The sequence below is a fragment of the Cuculus canorus genome, chromosome 10 (assembly GCF_017976375.1).
Source record: "Cuculus canorus isolate bCucCan1 chromosome 10, bCucCan1.pri, whole genome shotgun sequence".
Classification (NCBI taxonomy): Eukaryota; Metazoa; Chordata; class Aves; order Cuculiformes; family Cuculidae; genus Cuculus; species Cuculus canorus.
In genome coordinates, this window is record NC_071410.1 from 3,405,829 (window position 1) to 3,421,667 (window position 15,839).

Below are 15,839 nucleotides of genomic sequence, written 5' to 3' on the forward strand. Positions count from 1 at the left end.
TGTGTCATATAATATTTTCTACCCAAGAGCCTTATGCTGTAAAAATGATAGACAAATCTATCCCTAAGTCTTTCAGTATTTCACAAACACTCATATGAACAAAATTTCATATTATTTTTCTTTTATTTTTCAAAAATAACCCAACAACCTTAGATTAAACTTACTGGATCGAGAAAAATAGTAACCCTTTCAGGTTTCAAAGTTATTCACTTGCAAGATTATCCAGAAGAAAGAAGAGAAAAAAATAGGAGAGGATGGAGAAAATAGAAGAAAATGCCAATAACTGGATACAAGAAACCTCCATAGCAGATCTATGTCTGTAGTGGGTGTGTTGGTTACTACAGGGATAATCCAGACAGAGAGACGACCTAAAGTCAGTTCTGCTTTCAAAATGTTCTCAGTGTTTTGTAGTGATTTAGATTCTGGACTGGGATACGTTAATATAATCCAGATGGTAAATGGTAAGGTAATTCTTTAATAATTCATTTTTTTCTAAAATATTTTCAAGAAGCCTAACTTGTAGTTGCACTTCCATTTGTAGAAGGAGAACGCTGTGAAGAAACAAATAACTATAAAACCCCTCCGAACTTCCTCCCCCTGCTCCTCAAACATGTACTACAGTAATAAAAATCTAAGCACAAACAGAAAGTAAACTAAATCTAACATAATATTTTTTTTCAGCTTTCTAAACTTCAAATAAATGTTATATGCAAATATATTTTCCAGCCTGACAAAGTCAAGGTGTAAAAAATTGTCAAGGGCTTCAAGCAAATGTTTTTTGATGCTAACAAAGACTCTATGAATCAATGGTGAGATAGCTACTGAAGTTTATATTTATCTCAAAGATTGCTTTTCAAATCCCACTTGTCAGTAGTAGTTTTATTTTGTTTTCATTAATCATTGACCCGCATGCCTCCACACACAAAGACAGACAGGGCAGAGGATTTATCTCAAGTTTAGAATCGCAAGGTGGCTCAACAATTTCATAAAGTATGTACTGACACGCATATAAAGTTGGTATCGCTGGAACTTTTAACTTTCATATTGAGTTGAAACAGAAATAACAACTTTTCATAAAATCTTCAAGCAGTTCTACGAAAACTAACATACAGTTATGTAAATAATACAGTGTGTAACCAGATTAAGATGAGCTTCCCCAAAACACTTCCATTTTTTTCTAACATTTTGACCCTAAGAATTATAAAGTTAAAAATGATGATGATTTCAATATTAAAACTGTCAAAATATCTGGTTTTAGAAGTAATGAAATGTATTTAGCTGCTTTACAAAATGTTGTCTTTGAGCCCTTAGCCTACCCAGTCTATGCGAAAAATAGGATATACTCATATATGCAATTTTAAGGCTCTGAAAAAATGCAGACAGAAGAAGTCAGACTTTTACCTTTCCTTCCCACATAACAGTATACAATCAGCTATACTAAAAATAGGCGATTATTTTAAGGAATATACTTTAGAACTACTATGTGGCTGTGATACTGTAAGCTATAAAAGGGGGTGAGAGGGTCATAAGATTTTGCCTATTAAAGCAAGATTTAACAGACGTGCCAAAATGTACTTTATGTACTCAACAATCACCTTAGTTGGTAGTATAGCGTATTACTTTTGCTTTGCTGGTTACACTGCGATGACACAACGCAAGCCATGCTTGGCATGAGCTTTCTCTCACTACTAAGTCTTTCTCTATGTAACAAATAAAACTAAGCCTGTTTATTGAGTTACTTTTGAAACAGAAAGTTTCCATATGCATCCTGTAATAAGCAGTACCAAGAAATTATAGCAATTCTCATGAAAAAAAAGTATAAACTTGTATTGGAGGAGATAAAGTATTGGTTTAGTGGGCCCAGTATTGACCAAGCTGCTCATTTTGAATAGCTCCAAGTTACAAACTAACTTTTTCTCCAAAATACAGCATGTGACATTGGAAAATGTCCATTTTTTGAAGGAAATCTGTACAAGTACAGTAAATGATGTGTAAAATTGAGTAGAAAGATCTTCACTTTTTCTCCATATTTATTGTTGCCAACTATTCTCAGGATGGCAAGGGATTGACAGAGCATTCAGTAGAAGTTTCCATCCATCTGTAGCTTGTTTTCATTAAACAGTATAATTTTATGTCAAAGGAATTTATGTTCAGTTCTGATACGCATTATACTATATGTCTTAAATATAATAAAATGGTTTCTGATCACCAGAGTTTGAGAAAGATTCATTCATTCCACTTACCTTGTTCAGAATATGCCCTTCGATTGCTTCGTAATAATTTCTGAAGCTTTTCTTTTGGGGAATAGTGGTTTTCCTAGTAGGACGACCATGAATCTTGTACTCCTGGTGATGAAGTGAAAAAGCTTATATTAATATTTAAAATTAAACGTTTGATTGTTTCCAATTACAACATTCCGGAAGGTTTTATTAGATTATAATATCTCAAGTGAAAATACATACAAATAAATCATGGGCTTGCTGCATTGTCACTACATATAAAGACACATCCATATATAAATGTACTCAGAAGACAGTTGGAAAAAAAAAAAGCTTTGTGTAAAACAATTTGCCTTTTTAATTTTTTATGAGTTATTCTAAACTTTTAATTTGTAATAAAAGTGCACCGAAGAAGACATAATAATTCAGGATATCCATTTTTTACAGTATTTCGAAAGAACAAATATGTCTGTTCCAGAGAAGACATTCACTGTTGACGAAACCAGCACCCAGTCTCACAGACGAAGGCATGCTGATAGCGGCCGTAATACAAGAGAATATTTATGTCAACAATTTTGTGAAAGAGCAGTGCTAAGTTTTGAACTACCAAAAAACACTAATCTTACCTGCAGAGGTTACCTAATGATTTCATTTGCCTAAAGCAGGCTACCCAGGCTCATTATTAACATGGCTTTCGAAGTTTCCAACATTGGAATCAACCTCTCCATGAAAAAAACATTCCCAGAATTACACTAGAAGGAAGTGTACTCTACTATATGAATGTTGAGTGTTAAAACCCAAGGTACAATTTAGTTTATCTGGGCAAAATGGGGAGACCATCACCTTGGTTTTACATCAGCTGTTATTTAGGTGTCTGAAAATTGTTGTGTTTCCTTTTGAGGCTTCTTCTTGCCTTGCAATTGCCAAATTACTCTCTTTTTATTGTGTAGGTTATATTTTCTGGGCATTTAATCATTCCTGCTGTCCCCTGGATTCTTTCAAATGTGAGACATCTTTCTTGAAAATGAAAGATAGGTAAGGCCTTATAATCTGGCTCAGGAATGCTAAATCTTGCAGGGCTGTTGCAAGTCTCTTATAAAATATGACTTTCCTCAGTACAGAGAAATTACAGACAGACAGTCTGCAAAACAAAATGACCTCTACATCTTTTTTTTAGGGGTGGGAGGGAAAAAGAGAGAGGAAAAAAAATATACTCTTTGGACAATTATTTCCCAACTGTCTGTCTTTCACTAATTAAATCTGCTGCAGTGTGGTTTGTACCTATAGGTACTGGGCTTAAGCAGGGTGTCCAGGACAAACCAGATTTCTGGGGGGAAACAGTACACATATATAAGATGTTACATTTCATTGTGTTTTATTCTACTGTGCACATCACTAATGAAAAATAATGAACAGAAGTAGGCATAAGCCAGATGCTATTCTTGTATCTCTTCCTATTTCGACAGTGAACAACAGGTTAGGTAATAGCGTTAATCAGTTTTGCACCTGCTCTGTATTATCCTCTGATAGACCATATCTATTTTATAAAGCATTATTTAACAATCTATTTACTGATGCAGTTTATATGCCAAGTAAAGCATAAAACACACTCAAGGCAACACTGACTGGAATTATGTAAATTAAATACGTTGAATATCAAAATATTTTTCATTCCGATTTTAATAATATTTTTTTAAAGGAATAGAACAGTCTCATTTTATAAAGAATTTCAAAGCTTCCCTTTGGGTAGCTGGTGAAGGAGGTGGCTGCTTAGCTCTTTTAACAGCAAAATGTGTGTCATTAAGATGACACAGGACTTCTTTCAAATAAATTTTGCTGTAAGCACAAGTTCTGATAGAAATTAGCAGAATATTAAAGTAGCACATTACTCATATAGAAGAATTTGAACTATTTTGTGTTATCTTTTCAAGGCAGTTAAGTGTATAATGTGCACTCAGTACTGAGATTCATTTACATGTGCTCAGTACTCCCTGTACTTTCAGTCACGCTTAATAAAATCACGGTCTTATCTAGTAAAACACATATACGTGCTGAGTAATTTGTGGTTCTCCTTTATGTTTAAAATGTTTGGCTACTTCAGTCACAGACAGCTTCTCGCAGTACCATATTTATTATTAAAATTTTAATTCCGAGTCTGTAAGCAATCTAAATTGCTAGACAAGGATGCTCTTAGCATTTAGAAGTTTTCCGTTTCTCTTTTGTAAAAACTTTTAAGGCTTCACTAAGCAAATAGAAACAAAAAAATATGATTATGAATTGTTTTCTGGAAACACAGTATGAGATAATTAGTAAGCTACTCTTAATGTATCTTAAAAGAAAGTAAGTTTTTAAAGAAAACAAGATGAGATTTCTTTTCTGCGACCATTTCCATGACACTGCACATCAACACGCACTTCCATGTTTATGACAGCCTCACTAGCATGGCATGCAAGCATCCCCCAAGGTATCCAATGTTTAAAAGCACGTAGAGGAGAGAAAAGACATCTCTCATCATAAAAAATGCCAACATTCATGATCTCATCTTTGATCTTTTAATGATACCGGGAAGAAGTCAGTATGATGGTGTCGCTACGAAGTTCTACCAACGAATTTCTGAAAACTTACAAAAGAGAAGAAAAAAAATCCCCAAACTCACAGCTACCTTCCTAAAACCTGGATACGTTTAGCAAGCCATACACTAGCCACGGTAATCAAAGTCCTCCTAGAAAAGTGGTGAAGGACATGACTCCTTCCTGGGATGGAGATCTGGTGGAAAGAGGGAGGAAGCTCTTGTAACTGGAAAGCAAGAGGGGCTGTGCCTTCAAGGTCAGTGCAGCTTAAAAGAAGGGCCAACACTTAAACTCCATACAACTCTCTCTGCTTTTCTATGGAAGAAGGAAGCAGTAGCTACTTTGAACACTAGGAATCTCAGAGATTTAAGTTGAACAAGCAGTAACGTGACTGCAAATAAACAGATGTGAAAGGAACCACAGAGCTCTAAGTCTAGCCTGTTAATGCATTTTACCTTCTGTAATGTTTCTTTGTTGCAACCCCCCCATTTTAATAGATCTATACCTTCAATCTTCAAACTTGTCAGGTGATAGAGATAAGCATGAACTTCTCCAGCACGCAACAATCACTCAGCTCTTACAGAGGGAAGCATCCTTGAAAACTGGCCATTGCACTGCCTAACCTGTTTCTAGGCTTAAGTTTTTCAAACCTGCATACTGGGTAAAACAAGACGTGCTTCCAGAAGGTTTGCAAAGGCCACATGGGCAACACGGATCAAAAAGGGCTCCAAAAAGGAATAAACACCTTCAGCAAACACCCTGTCACCTTTTGGCATGTTACAATGGAGCAGGGGAGCACGTCTGAACTCTGAGGCTCCCCACAGAGGGATGACACATGACAACAACTGAACAAATACTGGTTCTGCTCCGTTGAGCAATCTATTCCTTCATGCTGTGAGCCTCTCTGAGGATTCTGAGGATTTTTTGCTTTTCTTCTGTCTAGAGTTTCCCCAGGAGCAAAAATGCAGTATGAAATACAAAACAGAATCATCATGGAATGTTTCTTTGTATTTATAGCACAGTTTTGATCACATTCTTTATGTATTTAGAAAGCCATTAGCAGCATTTTCAAGGTTGTTTGCTGAACTTGCTTGATACATAACTTCATGCCAGTAACAGTGAATGAAAACAAAATAAAAAAGCCAGCTGCGGGCACCAAACACTTAGCATTCAGTACTTTTATCTCCAAGAATTATTTTATTTTAATCACTTTTAGCACAAGATATTGGTCCACAAGTAAAACCATCTCCTGACTCATGACATTCTTATTTCACGGCCTTTACTTTGATCTGAGAGGGGGGGAAAGAAATGAAAAAGAGGAAGAGCTTTTTGCAACCAGCTAACCTTGCTGCCCGTGTTGATGCCCAGCCCTGCGAGAAGTGGCAGGACAGTGAATTTCTCCTGCATGGCTTTTCCCATGAATAAAAGCACGGTCAGACGATGCTTCTGCACAGGATGTAAATAATAGCTTTTTGGAGGTCCATACCATTAAAGTATAGCATGCCCCGACTGTCTTCCCTGAGGGCTGAAGATGAACTACTGAAGCTTTAGGAGAGCCCTATACATTTACCCAAGGCTTCGTTGAGATTAAGGCCAAGATGACAGCAAATGAAGTTATCATAAACAAAGCCAGCATAACTAGTCACTGGTCACTCCTGTAGGCAAGGCAATATTTGAAAAGTGTCTATCGGCTTTTGAACCTCTCATGCCTTTCATCACTTCTTATAACTGCATAAGTTTCAGTCAACTGTGCTGCCATTCCAAATGATCCAACTAATCATTTGATGAAGGACTTGATTCTTCAAATTTGATCCTCTTAAACAGAAAGGCTTTGCTAACTGATCCTACTTAATCTACTGCACACTTACAACTTTAATTGTGTGAATGTTACTAATTTAATTCCAAAATTAGTAGGGAACAATTATCTTACTATTGACTGTCTCTTATATGCAGATCCCCCACACATCCTGATCAACTTTACAGTGCAGTTTCCTGTCAAGGGTCATTAACTCTATTTTCATGTACTCTCTGATAGCTCCATTTTTATTGTAGCCATAACGAATGCTTAAATTCATAGCAATGAGGCAAGATTTTTTTTTTCCAGTATATATTGATGACTTCTTCAGAAAATGTCCTTGGATTTAACCTAGTGATTAAAAAGACTTGGAACCTTCTATGTTCTATATTTCATTTTCTTAGAAAGAAAGTTAAAAACAATGACATTATTTTCAAGTCATGAACCAGTGAACAATCCTGCTCTTTTTCTATGAGAAGTGCCATCCGCGAGGCTGGCAGCTTTGTGCCTGTGAAAATGCTGTATCATAATCCATACCAGTAGATCAATGAACTGTTGGACAGAACCACGCAAAATCACCTCCCTTCCCATTATCATGCTTTCTGGTCTTCCAAGCACAAATTACCCATCAACCTCCTTGACCTAGTTCCAGAAACGCTGCCGTAAAGAGCACCTGTCAGAGTGATGCATGTGCAAGCCCGGTACAATGACAAATAGGAAGCAATAGCAGTTATCACAAGGAATAACAATTCAGGCACAAATCTGGCTCAGCATCAGACTGGTTTGATTTCCCACTGCAAAATCTCACAATTGCTACTGGATAGGACATTATCATGGCAAATCTTCATGATGCACAACAGGACAAATTGCTAGTGAGGTGTGTGACTGCAGGAATATTCTCCGGTCCTTTAAACACCTGACGTCAGATTACTTTCTCCCTCAGTAAAGCCCGCAAAAGACAGCGAGGAGGAAATACTCCTCTTTCTCTTATCAGATCAACTTCGAGAGTTGAATTCACAGCCTGACATCCTGGGGGTACTCATTACTGCAGTCCTTAGTATTTTCTGTCTGTTAAAAAATAGTGCTTAATTAAAAGCATATGTGCTTCCAAATTGTAATTAGTCACACGTGAAATCTCCGGAGAGGTAATGTTTGGCTTAGATTTTACGCTTATCTACTGCTTCTAGGCAGTAGACAAACCAGAAGATTTTCCTACTTGACATTTAGTTTTGGCATTAGTAAAGCTATGCGAGGAGAAAGGATAGACGGGAAGTTAATTGGCTGTGTCCATTACCATGGAGCCCTGAAGTTATCACTATAGAAACTATGAGGGGGAGTCTGGAACAGTGATAACAGGCTTGTGTGCTGTCCTCACTTTATAAACCGCAAGGGCACAGGCCAAGGGATGGAGCTGAGAGGCAATACTCATGCAGAGCAGTGAATGGACTCTCACACATTCATTTGTGAGTTTAGCAATACGGAAATTAAAGTCTGCAATAAAGACTTCCATTTCCATTAATGAATTATGGACTTAAGTTCAAGGAGGTGTTCTGAAGCCAGAGTGGTTCTGTCTATGGTGGCAATTTAACCCACTCTTGAACTCAAATGAGTTCTGTAAAGTGGCTTGCATCCTTTCACGCAAAAGGAATGGTTTGTTTCAAACTCAAGCTTAGGACTTAAACTCTGAGCTTTCAGGAATATTAGAGTCTAAAGGACAAACGTCCCAGACTGTGCATGGAAAGAACTAGTACTGAAGACTGGTGCCTGCGGAAAGAACATTCTCAGATCATGCAGAGCCCGTGAAAAGGTAAGGCAGGATGGCAGTGTTTCAGAGAAACTCCTGCCACAATTCCTACCTTACTTTGGTCAGTATTTTCAAGTGACAAACTGCTTTGCTGGTGGAGATTTGCCAGAAGGCTGACTAATGGTTTCATTCTGCTTCTCCTTCTGGAAAGAAAGGTCTTCTCTGGAAAGGGGAGGGGAAAAAAAAAAATGCAGGAACAACCAGAGCTGGGAAAGTCTTCCTAGGTCAAAAGGATCAAGTGTAACCACGTTCAGGCACTTACATCTGCCTTGGCATGGGGGGAGGATATGTGAGTGTGTATGCAAGCTTCAGAGCTCACGAGAAATACATCCATACATCAGCAGAATTACCCGATTCCCTTCCCAGTCATGTAGAACTCAGTACTGTATCATCCAATTTCTCATAGGCAGTGAGTGAAAATGTTTGCCAAAACCACAAATTCATAGTAAGTGACTGTAAATTCTGCAGAAATTTGTCTAAAGGCTTGACATTTTAAGATATACGTTTTGGCTCTTGTCTGATTCACTTTATTGAAAAAAACAGAAGGTAAGGGAAAAACAGATTGTTAACACTAGAACACTGTTCTTTAGATGTGGCACGGGCAGTATGGGAATTCATGCCAAGGAACAATAATTCTATGAATTATCAGCTAGGAAAGTGCCATAGTGAGCCTGGAATACGCACTCAGGACATTAATTAAAAATTTAACATTTCCGTCAGAGTTTTTAGCAACACACGACTGCCAGCTTCCAAAGGGCATACAGAAATATTAGTGGCTGAAGTTTTCAAAAGCATCTGCCTGATCCAGGAATAATTTTTACCATGATATCCACATTTTCACCACAATACGCAATTTTCACTTTTACAACAAAACAACATTTAAATATTCATAAAGCACAGGTCAAGGGCAGACGTCTATGTGAAATCCCTATGGGCATTCTAGCATTTCTTAAAAGATATTTAAGTTTTAGTAGTGAGCTGAGAACTTTCATCTGGTCTCCAGTAGATGGTGGCACAAGCTAAAACACTAAAATGTTTGGTAAATAGATGGTAGCAGTGATAAAATGACAGCTTTTGGTTTTAATAAGATTTCAGATTTTTTATCTACTATTAATATTCTTTCTACTTTGTTCTCCTTATTCCAATTCCTGTCTTTGTTAAATTTATTTAAAAGAGATAAAGGTGTGTTTTATTGTCTTCGTTCAAAACTTAATTTTAATATTCTTTCATATTGTATTTTATGTTGCAATTCTACTAAATCAAAAGTCCTTTGCTTTTATCATTCCTGATCACTCTGTTTGTTACTTATTTAAATTATTTAGTGCAGAAATAATAACGCAATAAGGACAATACCACTGTTAGCTCAATTCATGCAGAGTTATGCATTAGCAGGACGGGGCATGATAGACCCCTAGACTACAGAAGCACCCCCACTGCCTTAGCGGAGGCCAAAGAAACAATAAAAAAAGGACTTTTCTGCAGGTATTTGCTCCATAGTGTCATACACTGAGGTTCATAAATCACTCCTGTTCCAATACCAAGAAACGGTGAGAGAAACAAAAGCAATTTACTGTTCATTTTTTTCAGACTATTAGCAATCGGGAAGAAACCGATGGATTTGGTGAGACTGGAGCCACAGCAATGCTCAGCCAACACCCAGCCCCGCAGCTCTCTATCAGGTTAAGAGCACATCTAATCCTTTAAGTTTTTCCCAATTTTAAGTCAAAATTTGCAGTTGAATTAAATAACTGCTGCCCAGGTAGATCAAGGCAAGATGAAAGGAGAGATAAAATGAGCTTTCAAAACTTTCTGTATCTATCAGAAAGTAACAGAACGATCTAATAACTGGAGGGCCCCTTTGCACTTTCTCTTATTACTTGGTGGCTAAATAGGAACAGCAACAAAACCCATCCATTTTCTCTCTTACACAGAGTGAAGGTTGGACTAAAGCTTAACCATATAGAGAATTGCAGCCAAAGGGTAATATGAACTAAGCAACTAAAAAACTAAGCACTAAAAAGCTTGGCCCTTTCAGCAAGGCAAGGCACAGTGCACAGTCCTACTAAACAAGTGCTTAGTGTCTACTTTAACAGTATAAAGTTCAAGATATCTTAATATCCAATATCTCCATTTTCAGCAGCTCTTGTTCATCTTTCCACCTACACAAATTAGTTATAATCATGAAAGAAAGAAGTTCCAGAGAGTCAGACTTAGATTACAGAATTCACTTCTGTGAGAAAAGCGATGACTGCAGAATTATGGAAATTCTGATTCAGAAGTCTTTACTCAATTATGTCTATATACACAAATTAAGATATATGACACACTCCCTCACAAGCAAAAATAAGTATCCCTAAAGGCAAGACTGCTTTACAGTTCCACAATCAATCTCACAGGATTATTTATAATGATTTTCAGAATTTGAAAACTGAACATGAAGTATCATTAGGATTGTTCTCAGATAGTTGCATGCAAATGTTTCAGGTTTACCCTTGTGATAAAGTCCCATTGTCACTGTCTCGAAACAGATACTTGCACAGTTACAGCAACTCACTCTGAATGTTGTGATATTCATTAAGAATCTAAGGTTTGTAGTCTCTGGCATGTGGATCCAACAGGCAGCAAATACATATCTACAATGTGTTTAAGTCAGGAAGAAGGACTAACAGAAATGAGGAATCTCAGATCTCATGTGGGTGAGAACTCACCTAAGCAAACACTTTTAAACAGAAACTGTTCTCTAAGGAATAAAGCAGGTGAAGAACATACAAGCAAATGAGCAAGGAGCAAGCTAGATGAAGAATGAAAGCCCACTGAAATGAAATCAGATTGGTCTCGATGGTACTGTGCATTCCTACCGGTACCAAACCACAGCTACCACTGAGGTAATGTGACAAACAACTCGAAGCTAAATAGAAGTATGACTATAATTTTTAATTAGAAAAATAGCAATAGAAATATTTTCCCAAAATAGTTCTATTTTCAGGGCTGCAATCTAAGCATTACTACTATATAAATATACAAGAAAACCATGAAAGGAAAGGTATGTCTATTTAGAAGCAACCAAACCACTGATACTTAATTAGTTTTTAAAATGTCTCCCAAATCCCCCTCTGCCCCATTTATCGGTATATACACGTAAAAAGTAAAATACAGACTTTCCTTTAACTAACCACCAAAACATCCAAAAAACCAAGATATGCACAAGAGCTACAAAACCCGTAGGAAAGATCATCACAAAAGAAAACACTGAACTAATTTACAGTGTTCAGCCAACAATGAATCAAAAGTGGAATAACAACATTGGAAGTGTACTAAAGGCTTTTCAAACTGGGAAATATTTATTGCCCATAGTTCAGGTATACAGTGACATTGGACAAAAAGGATACGTCAGACATTCTACACTGTGGAATTCTTCCTCAAATGTCCATCAGGGAAAACAGTCCATTGAGCCATTTAAAGTCAGACCCATCAAAACTCCAGCAAGTTTCTGATTAAACACTTGAGTGTTGACAGGGAACTAGACAAGGTTATTATCAGCAATCATCTTTTAGCATCCCTGAAGTTTGACTACTTTATTGACTCTAATAAAAATCACAGATAATAACTCTGTATAACTTTAGGAAATGAGATTTCCTCAAAGCAAGCTACTGAATAATGGCCTAATTAAATGATTTAATCTCTTGTTTATTTTTACATTATTTAAAAATAGAGATGGAATATGTTAGTTTAGGCCATTCTTACAAGAGTTCAAAACTGCAAATTTTAATTCCTATAACAGATTTGCAAAGAAAGTTTTACCTTCAACTCCTGCCTCAGCTCTTATTTGCGTATTTAGACTGTCAATACACATTTCTACACAGTTTTGACAGCAGCAATATTTTGTTGCTTAACACAAACACTGCATCTACCATAGGACAGAAGCTACTTTGCTAAGCCTGACAAAGAAACCCATCTTCATCTGTGCCAGGTTGGTTTAATGCATCTTCCATGTTAGAAGTGAAAAGGTACCATCCCACAGTATTCACTGCAGCAGGGACAGAGGTTTGGGTGAGAAGCTCAGCAGGAGCAAAGGTGGGAAGGGAGCAGGGTGCTGAGGGTGCTGAGCACAGCAGTACTGGACCCTCAGAGCACCAAGCTGCATGGACTACAACCCACATTGGGTGGTGGAGGACACACGCAAGCCCAAACATACAGGAGTGGAAGCTAGTGAGGAAGCGAGGAGAAAGCCCAAATCTGCCTTTGCCTCCCCGATTAAGCTATGCTAGGGAGGCTAATACAAACCCAGCACCTTACTACTAACCACTTCTACTTTTCCAAAATACAAGCCCTTGTAACAAAGTAATGGGATCATTTCTCCATGAGCAACATCTGCTGCATAACAGATTATTTTTAATTAGGATGTGTGCATCTACGTGTTAATGCATGCACATACAAACACACAAACATAAGTTTATATTTCATTTCGCCACTTTGCCAATGAAAAAAAAAAAAAAAACAGTTGGGTTCTTTTACCCTTTATCTGGAGTAGTTCTGCATTCCAGAAACGTCACCCAAAAGTGAAACGATGTGAATATTTATTAGCTAGAAGACCTTCTCAGGAAAGTCTCAAACCACTGAAGTTATCAAAAAGATTTAAAAAATGAAATGGTTTTTGTCACTCTCTTCTTTGTTTTTAAAGGTCTGTAGCAGCTTGATTTATTTTTTCTTGTCCTGAAACCAGAAACTTTTGCTGAGTTATATTTTGATACAGTAAGCCTTGCTATTTTATTCTTAAAATGACTAGACACATATTTAGTAAATGACCAATCTCGTACTTCTATTTTGACACCTAATATTTCTCCAGGTTGAAGAAATACCATCTTTGTCTTTTCAGATGCTGCAGCTATTAAGCTCTGCTATTCCCATTCAATTTTGAAATGCTCTTTCTCCCACCCCACACTGGATGATGCTCTTTTCCCAGGTCAATCTTTGTGCTCTGCAGCATCTGTGCGACTGCCAATAAAAGTGCATAATCCGTCAGCTTCACTTAAATGCTAGTAGTTTATTATAACTTAATGTTTCGACAACAGGGCTACAGTAAAGTAAAAGGTGGCTACATCTCCAGGTATATTCCAATGACTCTCTCCTCTTCAGTGAGTAACTGCTTCAATTTTCATTCTCCCTTTTTTTTTTTTTGTTAGTCATAGGATAATCGCAGCAACCGCTTTTTGCCATTAATTCAAGTGGTACCACACACTCACACACTTTCTGGACAGAGAATGAACAATTCATTTTAAATGGCAATATTTCCATTTGGCTACTTTAGCGTGAAAAAAAACCCACTTCTAATCTTTTGAAGCTACATGCAGAAAGGATTACAAAAATTGCTAATGTAGAGGAACAGAGAGAAGAGGTGAGGGCTACTGGAAATGAGGGAGCGTGATGAAACTAGTGTCCCTCAGTCATCCAGTGAACTTTTTAATACACAACTGAATTTTATACTATATACGAAATAGATAAAATAACATAGTGAATATATAGAGTGTTGTCTTAAAAGCAATGTACATCTGAAACTGCTAAAGCAAGAAAAAAGAACTGCAAACACAGCAAAAGACAACTAGGAGAAGGTTATTCTAAATGTGAGAAGATAATTCATCATCCCTTTTCTTAATCAGAATAAAATTGACTATTAAAATGCTTGTCAAGTGTTTATTTGAGTTTCCATTTCAATCTTGAATATGCTTTATGTCCATTAAATATTTATTTAGGGCATAATCATACAATTTACTGAACCCTCAACACTAAAGTCTGCAAAGGAAGTAAGAATTATCTTCAATTAAGACCCAGGAGGTAATCAGTGTGTGTTATCAGAAAGGAGAAGGTGGTGGCATCACAAACCTTCGTGGATTTTTGACTCATTGAATCTGACTGTGGGAGCAGAGATGACTAATCCTTGCGACTAGACAGACAGTTCTTGGGACAGAAAGGCGATCGTGACCATCTGAGAATAAAGCCATTGCATTTTGAGTAAAATAGTTCACCACACACTCTGGTTGGGCTAAATGCCTCCATGATGCAACTCAGAGATGGCCTTTGGTTACGTCTGCAGTCTGGATCACCACCAAAACTCCATCTGTTTCTGCTTGTATTACAATAGTCTCGTGCAGAATGAAAATGCAACTTGTTATAAAAGCTACAAAATAATTAAAACCTACTTACTGAATAGGGGGGGTTGTTTGTTTGTTTTATGAAAGAAGGCACATTTTATCCCCTAGCAGCATCCTTTTAACAGGCTTAAACACAACCAGCATGAGGTTAGGTGCTGGCCTTGAACTTCGGAGCCGTTGCCCAGATCACCATTTGTGCAGCTGTAGGGCACTAATCAGCACCAGTCACCAGAACGAAAACGCAGGTCCAGAGTTACTGCCACGATGCACATGGTAACATGGGACTCCATGATAAAACAGGAGCTGGAAAACCAGCTCAGAGCAGAGCATCCTTGTCTGGAGCAGCAGGGACGTAGGGCGGACAAGCGGCCAGCACAGTTATCCCCGCGTGGTACAACTCGCTCTGCTTCACTGATCCTTGTGTTTACTGTGTCAGCGAGGAACACCACGTCCGTGCTAATGCAACGTGCAGCTGCTGGATGGAAAGAAGCACCCGCACGCAGAGCTGTCTAATTTTACAGAATCGCCCACTGGCCTCCTACTTGTAGGGATCTTGAAAATCCCAGTGCTGGCATAAATTTCATTAAATCGTTATAAAAACACTAGCAAAATACATGTAAATATAGGGTGGGTAGAACCTTTTTTTCCAGTAGCCGTCTAACTACAAATCTCATCTAGCTCCTGGCTTGCACATGTATTATAGATACAGAAAAGGAATGGAGCAATCATTACACTGCTTCGACTCCACAGCCACCGTACTTGAGCCAAGGAAAAGACTGCAAGAGGCCAGGCGAAAGAGTTGTTTAGGATTTCTGATACTTTCACATTTTTTGATACTTTCATATTTTTATAATGCAACTATTTTATAACTGAAGCTTTATTGTTAATTAGTTTTTCTCATGTTACTCAGTTACTGTATAAAGTGAGAATGAATTTAAATGGTGATATTTACTGACCTATCTTTACGTTTGAAGAGGTAGGCAGCTGAAATCTCAACTAATGAAAATATTTTATTTCATAATAACATGGCCAGAAAGTTGCCATTTTCATAGAGAATATCTATAAATTTCTATACATTGCATTAAAAGCTCCAGAATGAACAATTTGACATTTTACGTATTCACAAAGACTAAAAGACATTAAAAATGGAAAACTTCACAATCTAATCAAGGAAACCCACAAAACCCAGGTGTTTAATGCTTACAAATAAATAAAACAAAATTCAGAGCAACAAATCACTATTTCTGATCTGCATCATAATTTCTTATTGAAACCTCCTTCTAGAGTTAAATAGTCATAAGT

The 15,839-nt window shown here is 37.3% G+C and overlaps 1 long non-coding RNA gene across 2 annotated transcripts in view; it reads right to left on the reverse strand.

Moving 5' to 3' along the window:
* LOC128853158 (uncharacterized) overlaps positions 1-15,839 on the reverse strand; it is a 191,085-nt gene that overhangs the window by 3,148 nt on the left and 172,098 nt on the right. For both annotated transcript variants that reach the window (XR_008451476.1, XR_008451475.1), the window contains one exon: positions 2,244-2,345. This is a non-coding gene — a long non-coding RNA (uncharacterized LOC128853158). The remainder of the gene's footprint in view (positions 1-2,243; positions 2,346-15,839) is intronic.